A 24534-nucleotide genomic window follows, 5' to 3' on the forward strand; every position below is an offset into this window, starting at 1 on the left:
AAAAATATTGTGAAGGTAATACTAACGAGATTGTTTATTTGGAATGTTAAAAAAAAAAAAAAAAAAAAAAAAAAAAAAAAAACACAAAAATGGATTCTTATTGTATATTCCAAGTTATGACAGGAAAGATCTAGTGTATTAGGAAGAAATTCTTCACAGAGAGGGTGGTCAAGAATGAGATGTCCAGGGAAGTGGTGGAGTATTTAAGAGACCTCTGGACAGGGCACTAAAGGACATAATTTAGGACTTGGTTGGTCAGATTGATGATTGGACTTGATTATCTTCTAGGTATTTTCCAACTGAAATGATTCTATGATTCTATGATTATATTCCATTTTCTGCTGTGCACCTCTTTGGGGATTACCCTGAGTTGCCATGCAAACATTTTGGGCATAGCCAGAAAATTTCCCAGTGAAGGTTACTGTGCATGCAGGTAAATGCAAGAACTCTGTAGTGCATTAAACCCAATCTTCAAGACTGGAAAAACTGGTTGTGCATATTCATCAGAAGCAGATGGGTTGAAGCATACAGTTATACCACTGAACTCATGGATGAAATCACAAGACAAAATCACATTTTCCTATTCCCTTTAAGGAGGGAGAGGGATAGAGTGGTGGAGTTCAGCTGCCCAGATGAGTAAAAACACCAATTTTAAAGTTAAATATTCATGGCATTGTTTTGGTTGTTATAATCGATAACGCTTTTTAAAAAGTTACTTACCGAGCCAGTAACTGGCGGCAGAGGGGAATTAATTAATTGGAGTGTGGTGGTTTTACCTTGGTAGGCAGCTGACCTCCACCACAACTGCTCTCTCACTCCCCCTCCTTAGAAGAGGAGGGGAAGAAGTAAAGGAAAGAATATCTCATGGTAAGGATAATTTAATTAAAGGAAAAAATAATTATTAAGGAAAGATTGTTATGAATTAAACAATTTAACTAAAGGGAAAAAAGCTGCAAGGAAAGTTAACATCCCAGCCAGATGTTACTCCCAGTACATGGAGTTATGCTAATTTACATAAGGCATCTAGAGTTTCTTTAAATACATTTATCAGTAGGTCTTTCTACTATTGACTTTGTTTGTTTTTAAATTTTTAACTTTTCCATTACAAAAAACGTTTATAACAAGATGTCACATCTGGCTAACATGTTAATCTAGCATATTTTAGCTATGAACACTTTTTTCACCTTAAATTTAAAGTGATGTTCAAGCAGAATTTTGTTTTGTCCCAAGCCCATTCAGTTTTCTCTGAGCAGAAGTGACAAAAAACAAGCACACCCACTTACTTAGATACCTTAGATACTCAGTGTGACCTGAAATAAAATTGATAGATGGAACTGAAGCTGATAGATGTTTTCTGCAAACTAAAGTATCTGCTATTTTGTCAGTTATTTGATTCATTTTCAGCTTGCTCAGCACCTACATAATAAAATTTTCTGTCAGTCCACTGAATTCACTAAATTAACCACGTACACTTTGAAAAACAAATAGGCTTACTTTTTTTTTCTCTCTATATATACTTTTTTATACTTTTTTTTTCTGATATTTTGGGAGGAACAGAAAAAAAAATGTCACTGGTGCAGGATTTGTCTCCTTATGATGAAAAAATTTGCTTGTTATTGTATGAGACACATTTTCTCTCAGTTATATCACTTTCAGCGCTCCTAAAGTGGAGGATGACTCACCTAAGAACAAATGCTTTTTTTTTTTTTTTTTTTTTTTTTTTTAAATCTCTCCCAGAACAAACAGGCCAAGAGATGAAAATGTGCCTATGCAATTAAGAGTTGTAGTTCAGCTGAGATTCTAAGTCACTTACATAGTTTGGACATCCTTCTTTACATTCTTTGTAAATTGATGTCATTCTTTCTGAGTCAACAGAGTGCTGACAGCCTATAATACCAGGAAGACTGGCCCAATGTGTCAAATATCATAATTATTGTCATAATTTAAAGCAGATCTGCTTCCCTGAGAACATTTTGAGTGATGACTTAAGCATCATGTTTAATCTTAGAAATGTATATACATGTATAATTGTGACTTCACCCAGACTATTGTTCAGTCTTTACTTATTGAATATATATTTTTTTTACCTGTGCAGTCCATAAAACCTTAGAAAATGTGCAACTTCAAAAATTAAATTCACTCCAACTCTGTTTTCTCAAACCTATCAGAGTAACTGCAATAGAGTAAACGAGAAAGCCATACACTGATTAACGTAGATCCCCATAGTTTGCCTGGCTAATTGCTGCCTGCAATTCAGAGTATGGGAATTCGCATACTGTGGTAAATTACTAAGATAGAACTGTGCTGTCATTATGTAAATAGAAATGCAAGAAAATGACTGACAGAAATAAGTATACACACTGAGCTGTAAGGGTGAGTTAGACAAACTATATATATATTATATTTATATATAATTATATATATATATACATACATACATATACATGAATTCTCACTGACTAAAATGTTTTTAGCTTAGAAGCAATAGTAATGGAAGAAGTGGAATATGCAGAAATATAAAACAAAGAAAGAGTCTACTATAGTTTTCAGAGACTTTTCTAGAAGTTAATTTTCTGCCAATATCCCTACTACAAAATGAATAAAGTATTTTTCCACCTTATAAAGATGTCTGGGCTCTTAAATCAATAATGAGCTCTGAGACACTTAAATAAAAGAGAAGAGATGGAAGTCTTAGGTACTATAGCAACGATAATTAGTATTATAAATGTGCTAAAAGTACAATTGTTTTATTCACGTGTGTGTCTCTCTCTGTATATATTTTTAATTTTTTTTTTTTTTGAAGAAAATTATGTTTTCATGACCTTTGGAAATTATGTTGACTTTCAAATATTTTTTGAACTTAGGTATATTTATTCTGGAAATAAATATTATGGAATGGGTCAAAGTGTATCATAAAAATGAGTCTTTTCTTATTCTTATAGGAATAAGAATATTCTTACTCATATCTCATTTAGAACTCATTAAATAACATACTAAAATAAACACTTGCTATGTATCTCAAGTACTGTAATTGTTAAAGGGGACCCTTCTTATCTCAGATAAAATTGTGTGGTATCTATTGCTAAGATGATGTCAGACCTGTGATACGTGATATAATGATGGGATATAATGATGGGATCTAGGAAATGAATAATTATGTGTACTGGGTCTGGCTGGAATGTTAACTTTCCCAGCAGCAGCCCATACAGTGCCGTGCTCTGTACTTGTAGCTGGAACAGCAGTGTTATCACACCAGTGTTGTGTCTACTGCTGAGCAGCAGTGGCACAGCATTGGGCCTTTCTCTAACCCTCCTAGGGGGTGGGCAAAAAGTGAGGAGAGAAACATCGCTAGGGCAGCTGACCTAAACCAATCAAAGGGATATTCCATACCATGTGATGTCACACTCAGCAATAAAAGGTGGAAACAGGAAGAAGAGGGGAGGGGTGGGCTCTCGTTGGGAAAACGTCGGTCCTCATCTGGAACACCGGCTACGTGTGTTGAGGCCTTGCTTCAAGGACGTGGTCAATCATTGCTCATTTGTGGGAAGTAGAGAGTAATTTCTTTCCTCTGCACTTCCATATAGCCTTCATTTATTTTGTTTGTTTGTTTTCCTCCCTTCTTTTTATTTTTCCTTTTCCCTCTCCCTTTTCCCCTTTCCCTTTTTATTTCCCCTTAGTTAAATTGTTTAGTTCATGGTAGTCTTTATTTAATTATTATTATTATTTCCCTTTAATTAAATTATCCTTATCTCAACCCGTGAGTTGTTCTTTGCTTTACTTCTCCCCCTCCTCATCTAAAGGAGGGGGAGTGAGAGAGCGGTTGTGGGGTTTAGCTGCCCAGCACGGTAAAACCACCACATTATGTTAACTGGTGCACTGTAATTGCACGACATTTAGGCAAAATTGTCAGAGAACAAGCCTGCTGCCTAAGAATATATCTACAATATTGTCCATTAGTCTGTATGATTTGGCATGAAGTTGCATGGCATCTAGACCTTGGGACTTCAAGAGACCTCTATTTCTGAAAGATTTTCTCCTGACCTATTTGTTTCTGCAGCAGAATGAATAATCATAGATATTATAACATCTCCCTGGAAACACTAGCAAACATTAAAATAAGCCATTATAGAACAGTGCAGAGAAACTATGGTTTCTGCTGTTTATGTTTGTTTACATCTTGTATTTTCTGTCATCTTTTTTTCTTTTTTTTTCTTTTTTTGCCTCTCTTTTTTTTCCTCTCTCCTCTCCTCTCCTCTCCTCTCCTCTCCTCTCCTCTCCTCTCCTCTCCTCTCCTCTCCTCTCCTCTCCTCTCCTCTCCTCTCCTCTCCTCTCCTCTCCTCTCCTCTCCTCTCCTCTCCTCTCCTCTCCTCTCCTCTCCTCTCCTCTCCTCTCCTCTCCTCTCCTCTCCTCTCCTCTCCTCTCCTCTCCTCTCCTCTCCTCTCCTCTCCTCTTTTTAAAATCATAATCATGATTTTATTGCTAGAAGATATAAAATTTCACAATTGTTTTTTCTTTGCTATAACTGTTATATTATGTCACACACTACAGACATTCTTACACTTTATGCATTCACAGTCACAGTTTATAAGCTCTTTCTTGTGAAAATTATTTCAATTTCTGAAGAAAGAACATTGTCACAAGAGAGGAAGGAAAGAGATGAATCAAGAGAACCAAAGGTATACAAGGAATAATACCCACAGAATGCCATCCATCATCTGGCATTGCTGCAGTATGGCAATGTCATGACAACTGTTGAGTAGCCATTTTGCTGCCAATGTGGGATTTTACTTTTCCAGTTGTCTGATACTTTCCAAGAAAAAATGGCAAGCCTAAACAAGCTGTTATAATAAGCAGCACTCACAACTATGAAATACTGGTGGTGTGTGCATAGTTTTCAAAGAATGCTTTGAAAAATGGCATCAATAACTGGAGATAAATTTACAATTTTTTCTTCCTCCAAAGGTCCTAGTATAAAAATGACAAGGCACTATCAAATATTAAAATATATTTTTTTTTTTCATCTGCAGAATTAACAGTTGGAAGTGACAAAGAAATTTAAGAGAGACAAATGTATCCTTAGAGAATTTAGTTTGAGTTTATTGGATCTACTCCAAGACTGATTTTTTTCTCACTGTGAAATGAAAAGAAGTAGCCATGTGCATAATGATGAGAGAAGTAATCACTAATTTCTGAAAGGAAATGTGTAAAGACATGAGGGGAAAGTGAGAATGGAGCAGATTGTAAGGGAAAAAATAGACAGATGTTGAATACAAGAGGTTTAATTCCTCAACACGTACATGTTTGCTCTATGCTGCTGGCCAGAGTAAATTACATAAAATGGGGACAATATGAAATATGGGACTTTTATGTTAACTTCACAATAGCCAATATAGCTTCACAATAGCCAATATTGCATTAAAAGGTTTAAAAAAAACAAACAAACTTCTGTTGAAACATCGCTCTACATTCATAATTTAATTATACTTATATATAGGTTATATAAGAAAATATACTTGCAATCCAATATCAGAAACAACATATTCTTAACTGCACAAGTCTTTTAAGAAACAATTATGACATTATGAAGTAAACTGAATTTTAAAACTTTAGCCATTAAACCATATAGCCATATGCTTCAGTTATACAAGCTTTGAAGTTTTTGTTTTGTTTTAATGACATGCACTACCATTTCACTTTGAGTATTTGTACAAATGTATTTGTCTAAGTAAGAATATGATAAATAAATGAATAAACAAATGATTCTAAATTATCACAATCAACTTGCAAATCTAAAATATTTTCATTTTTACTTTTATGTCTGTGTGTTTGCTTGTTTTTGTTAAATTCGGTTTTGAGCTGGATTCCTCCTGATTTTTGATAGGCAACTTGGAACAGAAGAAGGCTGTAAGAAGATGCTGTGCTTCAGGTAAAAAGACAATAAATTTTTCATGTATATTTGTCATTTTATCCCTTTGAAACAGTTTTCAATGCATGTTGAATAATGTTAGGACAGTGAGCCATGAATAACTTTTCTGCAATGGAGGTAGTTTTTCCTAACAATATGTTAGGTTTATTCTAACACAAAAGAAGAACAAGCAATTTTATTGTTTTTTATTCTCAGACATTTCACGGTGCTACAGAAATATTCGGGAGAGGGTGGTCACAAGATTATGTCCTTTCTTGATGGCAACATGAAGGAAGAACCACAGTAATTTCATAGATACCTCAACTCTAACCTACATTTCAGTTAACTGCAATACATAACTTTATTCAGACAGGCTGAAGATTAGGGAACAATACAAGATACCCAGACTGAGCTAGAGAAAAGGGAAAAGTAAACATCAGAGTTTCCTAACTAGCAGTAGGAAAAAAAATGGGATCACGGGACTTTCTATTAGGACACTGTGTTGGGATAGTGGCTAAGAAAATGTGTGAATAACCGTCTTCAGTACAGATTGCTGTAAACAGCTTTGAAAACAGAAACATTCGGCTACTTCTGATTGTGTGGAGACTGTGTAGCTTCTATGCCATATTTACAGATACAAGACAGAGAAGAGAAGCCTTCAAATATGAGCAGATTGAGTGAAAGGGTTGTTTTGTCTTAGCAATTTTGTGAAATGAAAGTTTGTTCCACAGGGCACAAAGTAATTAGCATCTTTCACAAGCAGGACCACTCTCTCTCTGTCTAGCACTATCCATCCATCATGTTTGTTATTGATTGTTCTTTCAGGGAAAGAATAGCAAAAGCAATTTAACGTCCTACCTTAAAATATCTTGGAGATAAACTGATGGCTTGATGGTATTAAATCATCATTTAGAACTAGATTCTTACAGAGATTCATTGGTTTAACAAGGCATACCCTTTATTCCTGAAAAAAAAACCAACACAAGTGGATGCAAATTTTTACTACTCTGAGTATGTCTTAAACACAAAACAGTATTCAGACTGTGTAACCTCAAACTGCCAATAGGCCAAAGATATCTTTATAGAGGATGATTCAGATGACTAAAGTTAGAAAATTCTCCTCTTAGGTTTCATATACTGCTTATTCATGGCATTCATTCCAATAAAAGGTAGAATGTTTATGCAATATGTTTATGCAGATATTGCATGGTCAATATACCTGGATTCAAAAGAATGTATTTCCACTGATGAAACAGCCATGTAAAAAGGAAGAGATTAAATTTGACAAATACTGCTTCAGTAATTCTACAGACTCAGAAAATTCTCAAAGGTTTAAACTATACTTTGTAGAATGGCTGAAAATAATTATGAATTTCTCATGGTTTGGTTTTGGGTCACCTGGCTTCTAATCGTGAAAAATAATTTTCCCATACTTTACAACATCAACGCAAATGACAAACAGCTAGATATCAAGGAGAAGTAAGATTTTATATGTTCAAACACAGCTTTCCATCACTAATATATGTGTGACTTTTGTTCTGCCCCCTTCATGTTAGAAAGTTGTCCATGTTGTTAGGAAGCAGTTTTCTCAAAGGCCTTTATCTTTGACCATTTGTTGTTGTTGTTTCAGTGGATAGAGAAAGTGGTTTTCTTTGGTTTCCCACCAGACAATGTCAAGAGAAACACTGAATGAGTGAGATCACTGCTGTTTTATGTTGCAAGCAGAATGATTTCAATTGACATGAAACAGAGAAAGAGGGTCAAGGGAGACTCTTCTAGGTGGACATTGAGAAAGAGGTTGTCTTTTTGGAAAGCTGCTTACATTCTTTGTAGCTTAAGCCTATAAAATTTGGCTGTGATGCTTTGATAAAATTTTGGCTGTGATGCAGTGATTCATAAGGTGGTTGTCTTATTTTACTCTGAAGAATTTTCTTTATCCCCCACTGCTGTAATTGATGTCATTACCTTCAGAAATAATAATATAGAAGTAGTTTTTGATAACAAATTTATTGGATAAAATTAAGTTACTGTGACACAAATGGCTACTGAAAGGAGGTAACAAAGTGCAAAGTGTTTATAGCATTTTATAAGCCCATCTAAAAATGATGGGTGCAGTTCTTAATTTCATGCTTCATATTTAAAACTAAAAAACAGCAACAACAACAACAACAGAAATAATTTATCATCTCATCATGTCCAGGTAGATGACATCAGTCGGTCTTCCCTTGTCAACTGATGCAGTCATTCCATCATAGAAGGCCACCAGATTGGTCAGGCATGATTTGCTCTTTGTGACGCCATGCTGGCTGTCTTGGATCACCCCCTTGTCTTGCATATACCTTAACATTGCTTCCAGGAGGATCAGTTCCATGATCATTGGAACAGAGGTGAGGCTTACTTGTCTGCAATTCCCTGGGTCCTCCTTTCTACTCTTTTTAAAAACGGCATTGATATTTCCACTTTTCCAGTCACCAGGGGCTTCACCTAACTATCAGGACTTTTCAAATATGATGGAGAGCACCTTAACAACTCCATCAGCCAATTCCCTCAGGATCCTGGGATGCATATTATTGGATCCCATATATTTGAACCTGTTTTTAATTTTCATCAGGTGGTCTCAAACCTGTTAATGGCTTACTGTGGAAGGCACTTTGCTCCCCCAGCCTTGGCCTTTTTAGGGAAATGAGAGGCAGGTGAAGCCTGACTGCCAGTGAAGACAGAGGCAAAGAAGTTGTTAAATACCTAAAACTTTTCTATGTCTGTCATTACCAGACATAATCTGTTATCATTTGTTTATGCTTGTAAAAAAAAAGTGAAAATTCTAGGAGAATTATCCACAGATTCTCATTCATTTTCAGAGACTGTATGAAAGCAATATGTCATCATTTTTGTATGGAGGCATCAATTTCATGCTACATGAAGTCAGTTGTAATAAATGTGAATCCATATGTGAATCTCTACCCTCCTGATACAGACCAAGGTCTAATTTTTATATTTCTTAACTTCCTGTTATTCAGTGAGCTTTAGAACCGTGGAATTCACATTGTTCAGCTTAGTTGATCTGAAGAAAATTAATTTTATATTTCTATCTAATCAGAACATGATCCATGTTCAAACAAGTTCATGATTTAAATAAATAACCTGAAATAGATATTGCATAATAAATTTGAGAAAGATCAGTGTTATAAATGAAATTGATTTGTTCAAGGTTTCAGTTTTAAGGGACTGAAGCAGTCTACACGATTAGTATATTTTTTGAAATCTTTTTAAGAACCAGTAAACTGAAGTTCCCCAGGGAAAGATAAATCAAATAGTGAGCTGACAAATGCTACAAATATTGGCTTTATGCAGTCTATATAGTGTTTCCTCAATATTCAAACTGAACCTGCTTATCTGCTAAAATATACTCTCATTATTCTGTTTCTCTCAGGAATTATAATTTTTACAGAGAAATTTTGCCATCTGTTTAATCATATTTAATTCATGTAACAGAGACAGTGGAATAGAGTAATACCTTCTGCTTCCTGCCATGAAAATGCTATCCCTCTTCATTGGGATATTCAGAAAAGAGGTCATGAACAGGGCAGAGAGGAAACCATTAAGTTCTGAGTTAAGAAACAGGTTTCAAGAACCTTATATGTTCATGCCAAAAGTAAGTAAGGAATACCAATATTTCTCCTACGGTCCTGGGATTTAAAAGAGAATTACATTGCAAAAACCTAATGTAAATCAGGCTTCATACACATTACTGTAATGGAGAAATACTAGATTACTCCAGCTGAGGACATGTTCCACAAATGAATGTGGCATGCGAAACACAAATCAGTTTTCCATCTCCTCTTAAATTCTAGAAGCTTGAGAGCATTTCAGAAATCAATCTATGATTGACTCCTTCTCTCTGGAGTTACTGATTTCCCATCAGGGGAACACTGAACTGAAATAGGTGAAAAGGATGTAATGTTGTTCTCCTGACTTATGGTTTTGCCATTAAATAAAATAGAAACCAGCATGGGATCATTTCCATGCTGCTGTTTTCAGCATGCTCCCAGTGACACATAACATGTTCCAAGGCAATGCTCTGACCCCTGGAGGAGCCAGAGCTGGGGGAGAAAGAACACAGCTGAGAGGGAGAGTGTGGGCACCTGTCTGCAAGTGATGCCAATTCATATGGTCTCAAGACCCTGCACAAGTGGCCCCTGTCATATTTGATTTAAAGAGATGTTGACTTTTTCACTATTTATCTGTCACCAAGAGGGTTTATAAATAAAAGATGCTGTGCAACACATCTGCATGCTCACCATGTGACTGCAGGCTACCCAAGCCAGCAGAAAACCATAATCAGGCTTATTATGGTGTGTGTTAAGCTAGAAGCCATGCTTAGGAAAGCAGAGGTCCTCAGCTCTGGAAAGTAGGTTAGGCTGTGCCCAAGGTCCAACTTCACAGTATCTGTTCATGTAAATGATGATAACCTTGGTCCTGAAATATTGCCAATCTGTCCCCTAGATATACTTTTGTCCTCAACCAGTTTGCCAGATTTTCTGGAGGATGTGCTATTTAGAGAGCTTTGCTGCCTGCTGGGAGCTTGAATCAAAGATATCTTAAAAATTCCTAAGTCTTGTCCACACATCTGATTATTTCACGTACTGCTCTTCCATGTGGGCACCAATGATACCAAAGACAACTTGGAAACCATTAGAAGGGATTCAAGAGAGATTCAAGGAGATTCAAGAGATAGATTCAAGGAGATTATGATCAAGGCCCTGGGAGCCCAGGTTGTTTTCTCCTCAATCCTACCAGTAAAGGATGAGAGGAAGAATAGACAGATTCTCCAAGTAAACAACTGGCTGCATTGCTGGTGTTGGTAACAGGGCTTTGGTTTCTATAAGCATGGGACCCTATCTGAAGATTGACAACTAATTGGCAGAGATGGGATCCACCTTATTAAATAGGGTGCACATGTCTTTGCTGGCAGAATAGCTAACCTGGTAAGGAGAACTTTAAACTAGGAGAAATAGGGGAAGTGGAAAGTTATAGAGACAACCAAGAGAGCAAAATAAGCCTCCAGCAAGTGCATGCAGCCAAGGAACTACCTGCAAGGCATGACTAGGGCGTATCCTCTTACTACCCAGAGCAAGAGGACAAACCAAGACCTGCAGACAAAATATTCTACAAACAGCTGGGAGAAGTATCTCAATTGTTAGCCCTTGTTCTCATAAGGGACTTCAAATTACCAGATGCTTGAAATGTAACACAGCAGAGAGGAAACAGTCCATGAGGTTCTTGAAGTGTGTGGAAGATACCTTCCTGACACAGCTGATGAGTGAGTCAGCTAGGAAAGGCGCACCACTGCACCTTTTTCTTCTAAATAGAGAAGGACTTGTAGGTGATGTGAAGGTTGGAGGCTGTCTTGGGCACAGTGATCATGCATTAATAGAGTTTCTGATTCTTGGAGAAGTAAGGAGACGGGTTAGCAGAACTGCCACCCTGGACTTTCGGAGGGCAGACTTCAGCCTGTTAAGGAGACTGGTTGGAGGAATCCCTTCAGAGGCAATCCTGAAGAGCAAAGGAGTCCAGGAAGGCTGGGTACTCTTCAAGAAGGAAATTGTAAAGGCGCAGGTGCAGACCATCCACATATGCTGAAAGACGAGTCAATGTAGGAGAAGAAGACTGTCTTGGCTCAACAAAGAGCTGTGGCTAATGCTCAGGAAGAAAAAGAGAGTTTATGACCTTTGGAAGAAGAGGTGGTCCACTCAGGAGGACTACAAAAATGTTATGAGGCTGTGCAGGGACAAAATTAGAAGGGCCAAAGCCCTTCTTGAGCCCAAATTGAGCTCAGTCTGTCTATTGCTGTGAAAGACAATTAAAATGTTTTTATAAATTCATAACAAGAAAAGAAAGACTAAGGAGAATCTCCATCCTTTACTGGATTTTGGTGTAAACATAGTGCCAAGAGATGAGGAAAATGCTGAGGTATCTAATGCTTTCTGTGCCTCAGTCTTTAACAGCAAGACCAGTTGTTTTCTAGGTACTCAACACCCTGAGATGGTAAATAAGGTCAGGGAACAGAATGAAGTCCTCCTAAACCGTGAGGAAATGTTTAGTGACCTGATGGACCACTTAGATGTACACATGTCTATGGAGCCAGATAGAATCCACTGAAGGGTACAGAAGGAGCTGACAGAAGTGCTTATCAAGCTGTTTTCCATCATTTATCAGTAGTCCCTACTATCAGGGCAGGTCCCTGTTGACTGGTGGCTAGCAAATGTGACACCCATCTACAAGAACAGACTGAAGGAGGATCCAGGAAATTAAAGCCTGGCAGTCTGACCTTGGTGCTAGGGAAGCTCATGACGCAGATTATCTTGAGTGCCATCATGCAGTACTTACAGGACAACCAGGTGATCAGGCTCAGTTGGCATGGGTATATAAAAAGCAGGTCCTGCTTGACAAACCTGATCCCCTTCTATGACAAGGTGACACATTCAGTGGACAAGGGAAAGGCTGTGGATGTGGTCTACCTAGACTTCAGTAAGGCTTTTGATAGTTTCCCAGAGCATTCTCCTGAAGAAGCTGGCTGTTCAAGGCTTGGATGGGTATATGCTTTGTTGTATTAAAAACTGTATGGGTGGCCAGGCCCAAAGAGTCATGGTGAATGAAGTTAAATCCATCTGGAGGCCAATCACAAGTGATGTCCCTGACGGCTCAGTATTGGGGCTAGTTCTCTTCAATATCCTTATCAATGAGGCACAAAAACTCCATGCAGTGCTAGAGGCTGGGGGAAGAGTGGCTGGATAGCTGCCTGGTAGAAAGAGACCTGGGGGTATTGGTCAATAGGTGGCTGAATATGAGTCAGCAGAGTGCTAAGGTGGCTGAGAAGGACAACAACATGCCAGCTTGTATCAGAAATAATGTGGCCAGCAGGACTAAGGAAGTGATCGTACCTTTGTACTCAGCTCTGGTGAGGCCGCACCTTGAATACTGTGTTCAGTTTTGGGCCCCTCACTATAAGAAGGACATTGAGGTGTTGGAGCATGTCCAAAGAAGGACAATAAAACTGATGAAGATTCTAGAAAACAAGTCTTATGAGGAGCGGCTGAGGGAACTGAGGTAGTTTAGCCTGAAGGAGGCTGAGGGGAGACCTTATCATGCTCTACAATTTCCATAACGGAAGCTAAAGAGAGGTGGGGATGGGGCTCTTCTCCCAAACACCAAGTGATAAGATGAGGGGAAATGGCCTCAAGTTGCACCAGGGGAAGTCAAGGTTGGATATTAGGAGAAATTTATTTACTGAAAGAGTTGTGTGACACTGGAATAGATTGCCCAGGAAAATGGTTGAGTCGCCATCTCTGGAGGTTTTCAATAAATGTGTAAATTTGGAAGTTTGTAGCATGGTTTAGTGCTGGACTTCTGTACTAGGTGAAAGGTTGGACTAGATGATCTTAGAGGTCTTTTTCAACCTGAATTATTCTATGATTCTCTCTATATAAAATCCTCCTGGGAAATTGGCACACTGAATACCTCTTTGAAGGGTCTCTGTTATGATGCATGTACCATGGGAAATAAACAGGAAGAATTAGAGATCTGTGCATAGTTGCAGGGCTTTGATCTCATTGGAATTACAGAGACATGGTGGGATAGCACATATGACTGGTATGTTGTGAATAGCTACATACCTTTAAGTGGAGCTGCCCTTTTAAGTGAGAGAACACCTGGAGTATATGGAGCTCTGCTTCGGAGTGTGGTTGAGAGCTTATGGGTAAGGATTAAAGGACAGACTAACAAGGGTTATGGTGTTGTGGATGTTAGCTTCGGGCTGCCTGATCAGGAGGAGGAAATAGATGAGACCTTTTACAGACAGCTGGAAGTAGCCTCAGACTCATAGGCCCTGGTTATCTTAAGGGACCACAACCACCCTGACATCTGCTGGAGGAGCAACGCAGCAAGGCACAAAAACAATCCACAAGGTTCTGGAAAACACTAACGTTAAGTTTCTGACATAGGTGTTGGAGGAGCCAATGAAGAAAGGTGCGCTGCTGGACCTTGTACTAACAAACAGAGAAGGACCGGTTGGGTCTGTGAAGGTTGGGGACAGTATTAGTTACAATGACTACATGATCATGGAGTTCAGGATCTTGTGAAAAGGAAGCAAGCCAATAAGTATGATCAAAACCCTGCATGACAGTAGAGCTAAATTTGGCCTCTTCAGGAATCTTCTTGGAAGAATCCCCTGGGAATGGGCCCTAGAAGGAAGAGGATTCCAAGAGAACTGGTTAATATTCAAGGGTCACTTCCTCCAGGAAGAACAGCTCATCCTTATGAGCAAGAAATTGAGCACAGGGGACAAAAAAATGGATGAACAGGGAACTCCTGACAAAACTCATACATAAGCAAGAGGTGTACAGGAGTTGGAAGTAGGGACAGGCCACTTTGCATGAATATAAGGACCCTGTCAGAGTATGCAGAAATGTCATGAAGAAGACCAGGGCCCATTTGGAATTAAATCTGGCTGTGTCTGTCAAGGACAACAAGAAAGACTTCTTTGAATACATAAATATCAAAGCTAAACTATGGAAAATGTGGGCCTGCTACTGAATGGGGTAATGATCCTGAAGACGGAGGATGCAGAGAAGGCATAGATACTGGATGCCTTTTTTGCTTCAGTCCGCACTGCCTAGGCCGGCTCTCAGGAATCCCTGACCCAGGAGACTGGGGAGAAAGCCTGGAGAAAGGAAGATTTTCTTTTTGTTGAGGAGGATCAGGGTAGAAATCATTTAGGCAGCCCTGGCATCCACAGCTCCATGGGCCCTGATGGGATGCACCCACAAATTCTGAGGAAGTGGACAGACATCACTGCTAGTCCACTCTTGGTAATCTTTGAAAGGTCATGCCTATCAGGATACGTGCCTGAGCACTGGAAGAAAGCGATTGTCACCTCAGTCTTCAAAAAGGGCAAGAAGGAAGACTCAGGGGACTATGGGCCAGTCAGCTTCACCCAAATCCCTGGAAAAGTGATGAAACAGCTCATACTGGAGGCCATCTCTAAGCCTGTGGAAGACAAGAAGGTGATAAGTAGTCAGCATGGATTCACCAAAGTGAAAATTATACCTAGCCAACCAGATGGCCTTCTATGGAGGGAGAACTAGTTGGATAGATGAAGGAAGAGCAGTGGATGTTGTATATCTGGACTTCACTAATGCTTTTGACACTGTCTTCTGTGATATTCTCATAGGCAAACTAACAAAGCTGGATGAATGGATCGTGAGGTGGATTGAGAACTGGCTGGATGGCAGATTTCAGAGGGTTGTGATCAGTGGCATAGAGTCTAGTTGGATATTCATAGCTAGCAATGTCCCCCAGGGGTCAATACTGGCTCCAGTATTGTTTAATTTATTCATCAATGATGTGGATGAAGGAATAGAGTGCCTCCACAGCATGTTTGTTGATGATACAAAACTGGGAGGAGTGGCTAATACCCCAGAGAGCTGTGCTGCCATTCAGAAGCATATCAACAGGCTGGAGAGATGGGCAGAGAGGAACATCTTGAAATTCAACAAAGGCAAGAGCAGGGTCCTGTACATGTGGAGGAATAACCCTATGCACCAGTACAGACTGGGGGCTGACCTGCTGGAAAGTAGCTCTTTGGAGAAGGACCTGGGGGTCTCGGTAGACAACAAGTTGGCTATGAGTCAGCAGTGTGCCCTTGTGGCCAAGAAGACCAATGTTATACAGAGCTGCATTAGGAAGAGCATTGCCAGAAGATTGAGGGAGATAATACTCATTGTCTGTTGAGCCCTGATGAGGCCTCACCTAGAGTACTATGTACTATTCTGGGCTCCCCAGTACAAGAGACCTTTCAAATACCCCTACTATGGTAAATATGAGACTAAATAATCCTACACATAATACAAGTATTATTTCATTATGAAGAGAAAAATAGAAGGAATTTTTTAGGGCTAAAAAAAAATAAAGCCAAATGTTCAGATTTGATTTGGAGAAACTTATGAATAATTAAATAAATTCAAGTGAAAGAACACTTCTTAGCTGCAGAGCTAGCTGAAAAGGATTCAGTAGATGACAAATTAGAATATTTCATATGTTATATAGTGAAGGGATGCAAGACATGGACTCCTGATCGCTCTTGAACAGGAGACATTTATTGCCCTTTTTCACTACTACATATACTTTCCCTGTAGCCCCATATGCTGTCCAAGCACTTGAATCTGTCATACAATTGGTTAGAGACCTTCAGACGCGTGCCTTGAGCCAGCCAGCAATTGGCCACTGCCCAAAGGTCATCTTTAACACTGTAGCCAATTTACTTTATCTCAGCCTTGCTCAAGTTTTTGTTTCTACCACTTGTTTCCTCATTATCTCTTATTCAGAGACATGTGAAACAGCATGGAGCCACAAGCAAATTCCTTTCCCACAATATAGAATGCTTTGATAGGTTCAAAAAACAACTACAGTGCCATCTGATTTTGTTTGTTTGTTTGTGTGTTTGTTTCAGCCAGTTTATATATTGGGTAGTAAGTAGAGAAAATGTTTCTATTTAGTTTTTGTTACTGCAAATGTGATGCTTCTAAGTTCATTAGGAACCAAAAATAAAAAATTGATTGAATCTCCAACTGGACCTTGATATCAGACATATGTAGAAGGTCATTATTCAGCAATGTTTCAAATCAATGGAAATAATTATCACTATTGTCTGTGACCCACACCAAACAGGTTCTCTGGGTTTGAGAATGAGCTCTGAAATACCATAGCATGTTATTTTCTTGAAAAAAGAGAACAATTCTTGATCGAGATATAAAAAGATTTTAAAACATACTGTAAGGACTGATAAAAGACATAAATGTATTCTGAAAAATAGTAACATCTTCTTACGCATACAGATTTTCAAGTATTATAATATCACTGTAAGGAGTGAATAGGAGCTTCCAAAGAAAGCTGGAAGAAAATAATTATTTACAGTAATTTGTATCAGCTATGATCCTAGAACCAAAAACATTTCTTTTCTCTTTCCTTGAACTTTGAGGAAATTACTTATGATGATTTAGGACTAAAGATCTTGGTCATTTCTTGAAAATTCTCTCTGGAGTGCTGTTAATAAAAATAAATAAATAAAAACAAAGTTTGTTTTAACCAACTGGATTTTTTAAAGAGCTATCAATGTTTTCCTTATATTGCAGTTCTTTGTTGGTCATGTTCCAAACCTTGATAGGTCATATCTTTGTGTTTTGTTTTGATTTGTTTTGTTTTGATATGTCAGTTTGATTCAAATGTAAGTTTCACAAGGTATAGACTTAGCAACTCTACTTTCACAGTGAATTAAAACATTTAAAAGTAAGTAAAATTCTTCAATGACAATTTGCACTTTCTGTGAACACATTAATAAAGATAAATATGACTAATAAATTATTTCCAGGAGGAATACCTTTACGACTTTAAAGTCAATTAATTTAAACTGTTCAGCCAACTTTAGGCAACTTTAATTACATAGTACTGAGTCAGACATCTGTTATGTAACTAGTTTGCTAGTATTGATTTGGGCTTGAGATATATTCTTGCTGACTCTATTACACCCCCAGTATATGCGATTTTTGATAATGTCTAATTTCTGTAGCTTTCTGCATCCACAATTCCAACTTTATTTCCTCAATTCCCACTGTTTTCAAAGGTTAACTTTGTTATTTTATTTATTTATTTATTTATTTATTAATACTGGGTTGAGACTGCCATTTATATCTTTCTGGAAGAGAATTAACTCCTATCAATCCCTAAGTAAGACTTGTTGCAAAAGTTGCTAAATACCCAGAAAGAGTTCTAACTGCTGGAAACTAAGGCAGGTCCAATACTGAATGGAAGTCCTCTTGCAGGAAACTATGTGGTCCAGGTATGTGGGGACTGTAATTCACCTGTATTTCTGTAAGATTTACCCATGAGCTTAGGTATCTGGAATGATGATGCTTCCCTAAAAAGGTGCTTAAATAGCTAGAAAAACATGCTACGTCGATTCCATGAAAAGATGTCTAGGGTTTTCAAATTCATAGTTCTCACAGAAACAAGAACAACAATAAAATAATTTCATAGCACATTATATTTTTTCCTTCAACCCATGTTCTATTAATGTTCTGCAGGTGTTAAACACCTCTCTTTTACTGTATCATGTTTCATAGGTCCTATAAATAAATAAAACAGGGTCAGACTTGTGTTGATATCACAATTGTTGTCTGTAATTCAATATCAATTATTGTCTGTTATGTTAGCATGCTAAGTCATTGGCATGGTGCTTCATACAGCCCTGGCTAGGATCAGCATTCATTCTGCCATGCATTTCCCAAAGAGCTTGTCACAAATAGCGCATGACAAGGACCATTCCACATAAGCAGTTACGATGTTGCCCTCTTTTTGGAGGCACGTGGTTGTGAGATAGCTCATTCTGGTGTCAGAGCCAGTGAATAGTTCTTGACATCTTTTATTTACCACTGTATTCTTAGCCCCAGGGACTACCAATGCTTGGAGAGAAGAGATTTGTTGACTCCTCATACGCTAATAATGAAAGTGTAACTGTGGTTTTGCAGATGTTTTACAGGCAGCAAAATTTCCAGTATCTATGTCATATCCTATTATTTTTGACACAATTGTTTGTGAATATGTTACAGATCTAGCAATTGAAAATGAAATGTGATTATAGCTACAGAAGTGGTACCACTTAAAGATAATTTGGGAAAAAAATGAGTTCTGATGATTTTTGTAAAGCTTGCAAACTGCAGTCCTCTAACAAATGAGATGATGTATTAGGCTTATGTGGCAAGGTTGTCGTAGCTGGTGGACTGCAGGCATGGCCTCTCTGAGAAGAGCCTAGAACCTGCCCCCTGATAAGGGACAACTCCAACCAAAGGGACTCACTGTTGGCCAGAGCTGAGACAGTGAATGATATTGGTTATGCTTCTGTGAGAGCAGATTTAAGAAAGGGAAAAAAACTGCTGTGCAACAGCAGCTGGGAGAGAGAGGAGTGAGAAACAATACTGCAGACACCAAGGTCAGTGAGTAAGGAGGGAGAGGAGGTGCTCCAGTAACAGAGCAGAAGTTCACATGCAGCCTGTTGAGAGGAGCCCATGCTAAAACAGGTGAGCTGGTAGGAGCTGCTGCCCATGGAGAACCCAGGTTGGAACAATCTGTTCCTGAAGGAGGAGTACCGCCCCATGGTACTGACCCCTGTGGGAGCAGTTCTTGAAAAGCTGCTGACTGTGGGAAACCCACTCAGGATCAGTTCAGGAAAGACTGCATCCCATGGGAGGGACCCCATGTAGAGCAGAGACAGAGAGTGATCATGAAAGAGCAGCAGAGACAAAATATTAAGGACTGATCAGAACTCCAATTCCTCTTTCCCCTGCACTTCTTAGTGGGAGGAGGTAAAAGAGGGGGAATGGGTGAAGGTGTTTTTGATTTGCTTTTAGTTCTTACTTCTCTAGTTTGTTAGCAATATGTAATAAATTAAAATAATCTCACTGTGCTGAGTTTATTTTGCTCATTATTGTGTGATCTCCATGTCCTTATATCAAACCTTGAGTCCTTTTTCATCCTATTTTCTCCCCCTGTTCTGTTGAAGAAGGGGAATGAGAGAGCAGTGTGGTTCACATTAGCTAGGTTCATGTGAAACCACTGTAAGTGAATGTATTATTGTAAAAGTAAGAAGGAGCATTGTATGAAAAGGTTGATTAAACACAAGGGTAAAAATTAATTTAAATTGTGAATTGAGCAGTACACTGCTCTCAAAAAGGAAGGATATTTACTTGTATTAAAGATGTATTAAAATATAGTGAAATAATCTAATTTATTCCATTGTGATAAATTCCTGCCTCTCAATGAAGAAAGAAACACTGTGCCAAAAAGCAGATTAATTTATCATTTAAAGAGGGGATTATATGAATTATTACCAGGTTTGGCCAGAAAAACAGAATTCTAATTCATTAAAAATTGTAAGAGTTTAGAAAACAATTTATTTTCTGAGGAATGCAGGGAACAGAAGGATGTCTGAAAAAAAGGCCCATACTGAGAGTATAGCTGATAGCTTGGTGTCTATTGCTGTCATCTACCTTGTGCATGGCTGAGGTCCAACACCTATTATGTAGGTAACATGCAGAACATTTCAATGAATATGTATTTGTTGAACAACTCCCAGAGAGCACCGTTTTAGCTGTTGTTCCCAATTAGAGATCAATTATCCTGCTGTTGCCTAAGAAGCTAAATGTCAATTTGCTGTGGGGCAAGATAGAGTAGAAGATAATTCACACCTGTAGAATGAAGTTAAGCACAGAAGTTAAAATCATTTAGGCAAATCTTTCTTATGGTCAGCCCTAAACTGTTTTTAGTGAAAGAATTCAGGTCTCTGTGTTTCTAGTCACTTGAAAACATGTTTGAATGATATATATTTGAATACTATGACAACATTTGTTAATTGAGAGAATCAGTGTTGTAGAGTTAGTCAAGTTATGTTAGCCAGTATTACTTCAAAAAATAGACATATCATATGATAGGTCTCTTTATGAACTGAGAAATTCTACAAAAATTGAGTCCTTTCTGTGATTGTGAATGGCAGAAAGTGTCTTTTGTCTCTATAAAAAGGAAGAATTTCTCCAGGGTGTGTGGTGCAGCCAGGACATTGGTGTGGCACAACGCTCCATTTCCTTGCCAGCACCACTTGACAGTGACAACAACTGCAAATTGAGCTGGTGGCAGCAGAGCCAACTGTTTCCTCTGTTTGATGATTCATCCTCATCTGAAATTCAAGGATGTTTCATATGTTAAGAAAAGCTTTTTCATAGAGTCTACAAATTCAAACAATTTCCTTATATCCCAAAGGATGCAGAATTTCAGGGACTATGCTCACATGCCCCAATTAGTTACAGGTTTTCAGTACCACTTTCCCCTTGCTCTGGTATAATTTACTATTATCATTAATTCTGCAACTTTAGATACAATATTTCTTGGAGGAAATACCTTAGAGAAGAAGTATGTTGGAACAATGTGACTGGTAGTTGCATTATATTATTGCAATTGGAACACACTCTTGCTGTATGAAACCCAGTTGATGGATAGCTGAATTCGATCATTTTCTATCAGTCTTAATACATCAGGCTAAACTGACACAAAGGACTCCAGAATACCTTGGGGTTCATGTTCCCATTCCCCATTCTAACACTGTGCACTTAGATTTTAATTTAAATCATTTTCAAATTCATAAATAACATCTTAAAAGTCAGAAATCATGGCATCACTCACTTCATCACTTGTGATGATGAAGTCATGTTATCATGACCTCATAACAAATGTTAAGGACTTTGTTCTAGTGCTGAAGATAAAACTTTTATATTCAATTTATGATCATATGCTATTATGATGCCATTGTACTGTGGCCTATATAGTTGATTTCTCAAACATCCATTATGCTTCTGCTGTTTAATATCTTCATCAGTGACATAGACAATGGGACTGACTGCACCCTCTGCAAGTTTGCAGATGACACCAAGCTAAGTGGTTCAGTTGATACAACAGAAGGAAGGGATGCCATCCAAAGGGACCTGGACAAGCTTGAGAAGTGGGCCCACATGAACCTTATGAGGTTCAACAAGTGCAAGGTGCTACGCTGGGGTCAGGACAATCCTGGACATGAGTACAGACTAAGAGAAGAACTCACTGAGAGCAGTCCTGTACAGAAGGACTTGGAGGTTCTGGTGGATGCAAAACTTGACATGAGCCACCAGTATGTGCTTGCAGCCCAGAAGGTCAGCTGTGTCCTGGGCTGCATCAACAGAAGATTGGCCAGCAGGTTGAGGGAGGTGATTTTCTCCTTGTGCTCTGCCCTTGTGAGACACCACTTGGAGTCCTGCATCTAGGTCTGGGGTCCCCAGCACAAGAATGATGTGGATCTGTTAGAGGGGGCCCAGAGGAGGGCTGCAAAAATGACCAGAGGGCTGGAGTACCTCTTCTATGAAGAAAGACTGAGAGAGCTGGGATTGTTCAGACTGAAGAGAAGGCTGAAGGGAGATCTCACTGAAGCCTTTCAGTACTTAAATAGGTCTTATAAAAAGGATGGAAAACAACTTTTTACTCACGTAGATAATGATAGGACAAACTGGAATGGTTTAAAACTAAAAGAGGGGAGATTGAGATTAGATATTAGGATGGAATTCTTTACTCTGAGGGTGGTGAAGCACTGGCACAGGTTGCCCAGAGAAGTTGTGGGTGCCCCATTCCTGGATGTGCTCAAGGTCAGGCTGGATGGGGCTTTGAGCAACCTGGTCTAGTGGGAGGTGTCCCTGCCCATGGTAGGGGGATTGAAACTAGATGATCTGTGAAGTCCCTTCCAACTCAAGCCAACCTATGATTCTATGATTTGCTTAGGCTTTTTTCAGTATGAAGAAAAAAGACAAGCTATTCTAATCATAGAATCACAGAATCATTAAGGTTGGAAGAGACCTTCAAGGTCATCTGGTCCAACCATGACCCTACTACCAATGCCACCCACAAAACCATGTCCCTAAGCACCAGGTTCAACCTTTCCTTGAATACCCTCAGGAACTGTGACTCCACCACCTCTCTGGGTAACCCATTCCAATGCCTGACTACTCTTTCTGAGAAGACTTGTCTCCTCATTTCCAACCTAAACCTCCTCTGGTGCAACTTGAGACCATTCTCTCCCCTCTAGCTACCTGTGAGAAGAGGCCAACCCCCAGCTCCCCACACCTTCCCTGCAGGTAGCTGTACAGAGCAATAAGGCATCCCTTGAGCCTCCAGATTAAACAATCCCAGTTCCCTCTGCCGCTCCTCACAGGACTTGTGTTCCAGGTGCTTCACCAGCTTCGTAGCCCTTCTCTGGACAAGTTCCAGGGCCTCAATGTCCTTCTTGTAGTGAGGGGCCCAAAACTGAACACAGCACTCAAGGTGTGGCCTCACTAGAGCTGAGTACAGGGGGATGATCGCATCCTGCTGGCTACACTATTCCTGATACAAGACAAGATGCCGTTGGCCTTCTTGGCCACGTGGTCACACTGCCTGTTCATGTTCTGGAGAGCATTAATCAGCACCCTGAAATCAGTTGAAAGGTTCTTCATTCTTATATCCTTCTTAGTAGCCCTTGACTGTAAATTTACAATTTGAATCCAATTTTCCTGAACATTGACCAACCCCATTTTACATATTTCAGATCTGATATCATCCAGTGCCATCATTGCTATTTTCTTTATGAAGAGCAAAGAGCTTCTGAAGTGAGCTTCTCTTACTCAGAAAAAACTCTCAAAGCCTAAAATATAAATAGCATAATTTTATTTTTCCTTTTCTTATGTACATTTTCTTCATTTCAAATGTTAATAACCAATAATTATTTTTTCCAATCTCAGCATAAGCAGTCATTCATTGCCCTTTTCTTATTATGATCAATTACCTTCTGAAATGGCATTGCCTGGAAAATCTATTCATGATTAAAGCAAGTATCTGGATCACATCTTCACTGCAGCATACTAGTATTTGTTGAACATATGGAGAACATCCCTTGAAATCAGTGAGAGAAGAGAAGAGAAGAGAAGAGAAGAGAAGAGAAGAGAAGAGAAGAGAAGAGAAGAGAAGAGAAGAGAAGAGAAGAGAAGAGAAGAGAAGAGAAGAGAAGAGAAGAGAAGAGAAGAGAAGAGAAGAGAAGAGAAGAGAAGAGAAGAGAAGAGAAGAGAAGAGAAGAGAAGAGAAGAGAAGAGAAGAGAAGAGAAGAGAAGAGAAGAGAAGAGAAGAGAAGAGAAGAGAAGAGAAGAGAAGAGAAGAGAAGAGAAGAGAAGAGAAGAGAAGAGAAGAGAAGAGAAGAGAAGAGAAGAGAAGAGAAGAGAAGAGAAGAGAAGAGAAGAGAAGAGAAGAGAAGAGAAGAGAAGAGAAGAGAAGAGAAGAGAAGAGAAGAGAAGAGAAGAGAAGAGAAGAGAAGAGAAGAGAAGAGAAGAGAAGAGAAGAGAAGAGAAAAGCTTGTGTGTCAGCTACCAGAGAGCAGAGAAAGAGCATTTCTTCATCATGCACTCCTAGCATAACCTAAGAGACAACCGCTGGGATTAGGTCACCATTTGCAAACATAAAAGAAGATTAGGAACCTAAAGTGGGAGTCAAACTTTCTGTTTTAACATGCTGTCTCCAGCAGCGGCCAAATGCAGGTGCTCAGGGAGGGCCTTAAGAACAGTTAAAGTCTGCTGGATGATCCCAGCCTCCAACTCCAGCAGCTTGGGTAATTCCTACTCAAAAAAAAAAAGGTGATTCTTATGTAATTAATAATATTTAGTATTTTCCATTCAAAACATGACCAACCTCCACTTAAATCTAAGCAAATTTTAACTGTAGACACACTGTCTTCATAAAGACTTTCATGGCTTATTTACCAATTATAGAAATAAATGTTTATTTTTCTATGGTAGTATGTAAATTCCATGACAAACTAAGAGATTACAGTTGCTGAAGAAGGCCTAGAAGGAGTATTAGTGGGAGAAGAAATGCTGTTAGATTTAACTATAAAATAGAACTCTCAAAAATACAAGTTTTTCAATTATATGGATATAATGTATGAGAGAAACATATTGCAGAGTAAATAGAGCAAGTTC

The 24534-nt window shown here is 38.7% G+C and overlaps 1 long non-coding RNA gene across 1 annotated transcript; it reads left to right on the plus strand.

The window, feature by feature from the left end:
• Window positions 1-4572: 4572 nt before the first annotated feature.
• LOC311432859 lies at window positions 4573-23601 on the plus strand. Its single transcript, XR_014690382.1, has 3 exons — window positions 4573-4676; window positions 5882-5926; window positions 13906-23601. It is a non-coding gene; the product is annotated as an uncharacterized lncRNA (long non-coding RNA).
• The last annotated feature ends 933 nt before the right edge of the window (window positions 23602-24534 follow it).

This window comes from Aythya ferina (assembly GCF_964211825.1).
Source record: "Aythya ferina genome assembly, chromosome: 2".
Taxonomy (NCBI): Eukaryota; Metazoa; Chordata; class Aves; order Anseriformes; family Anatidae; genus Aythya; species Aythya ferina.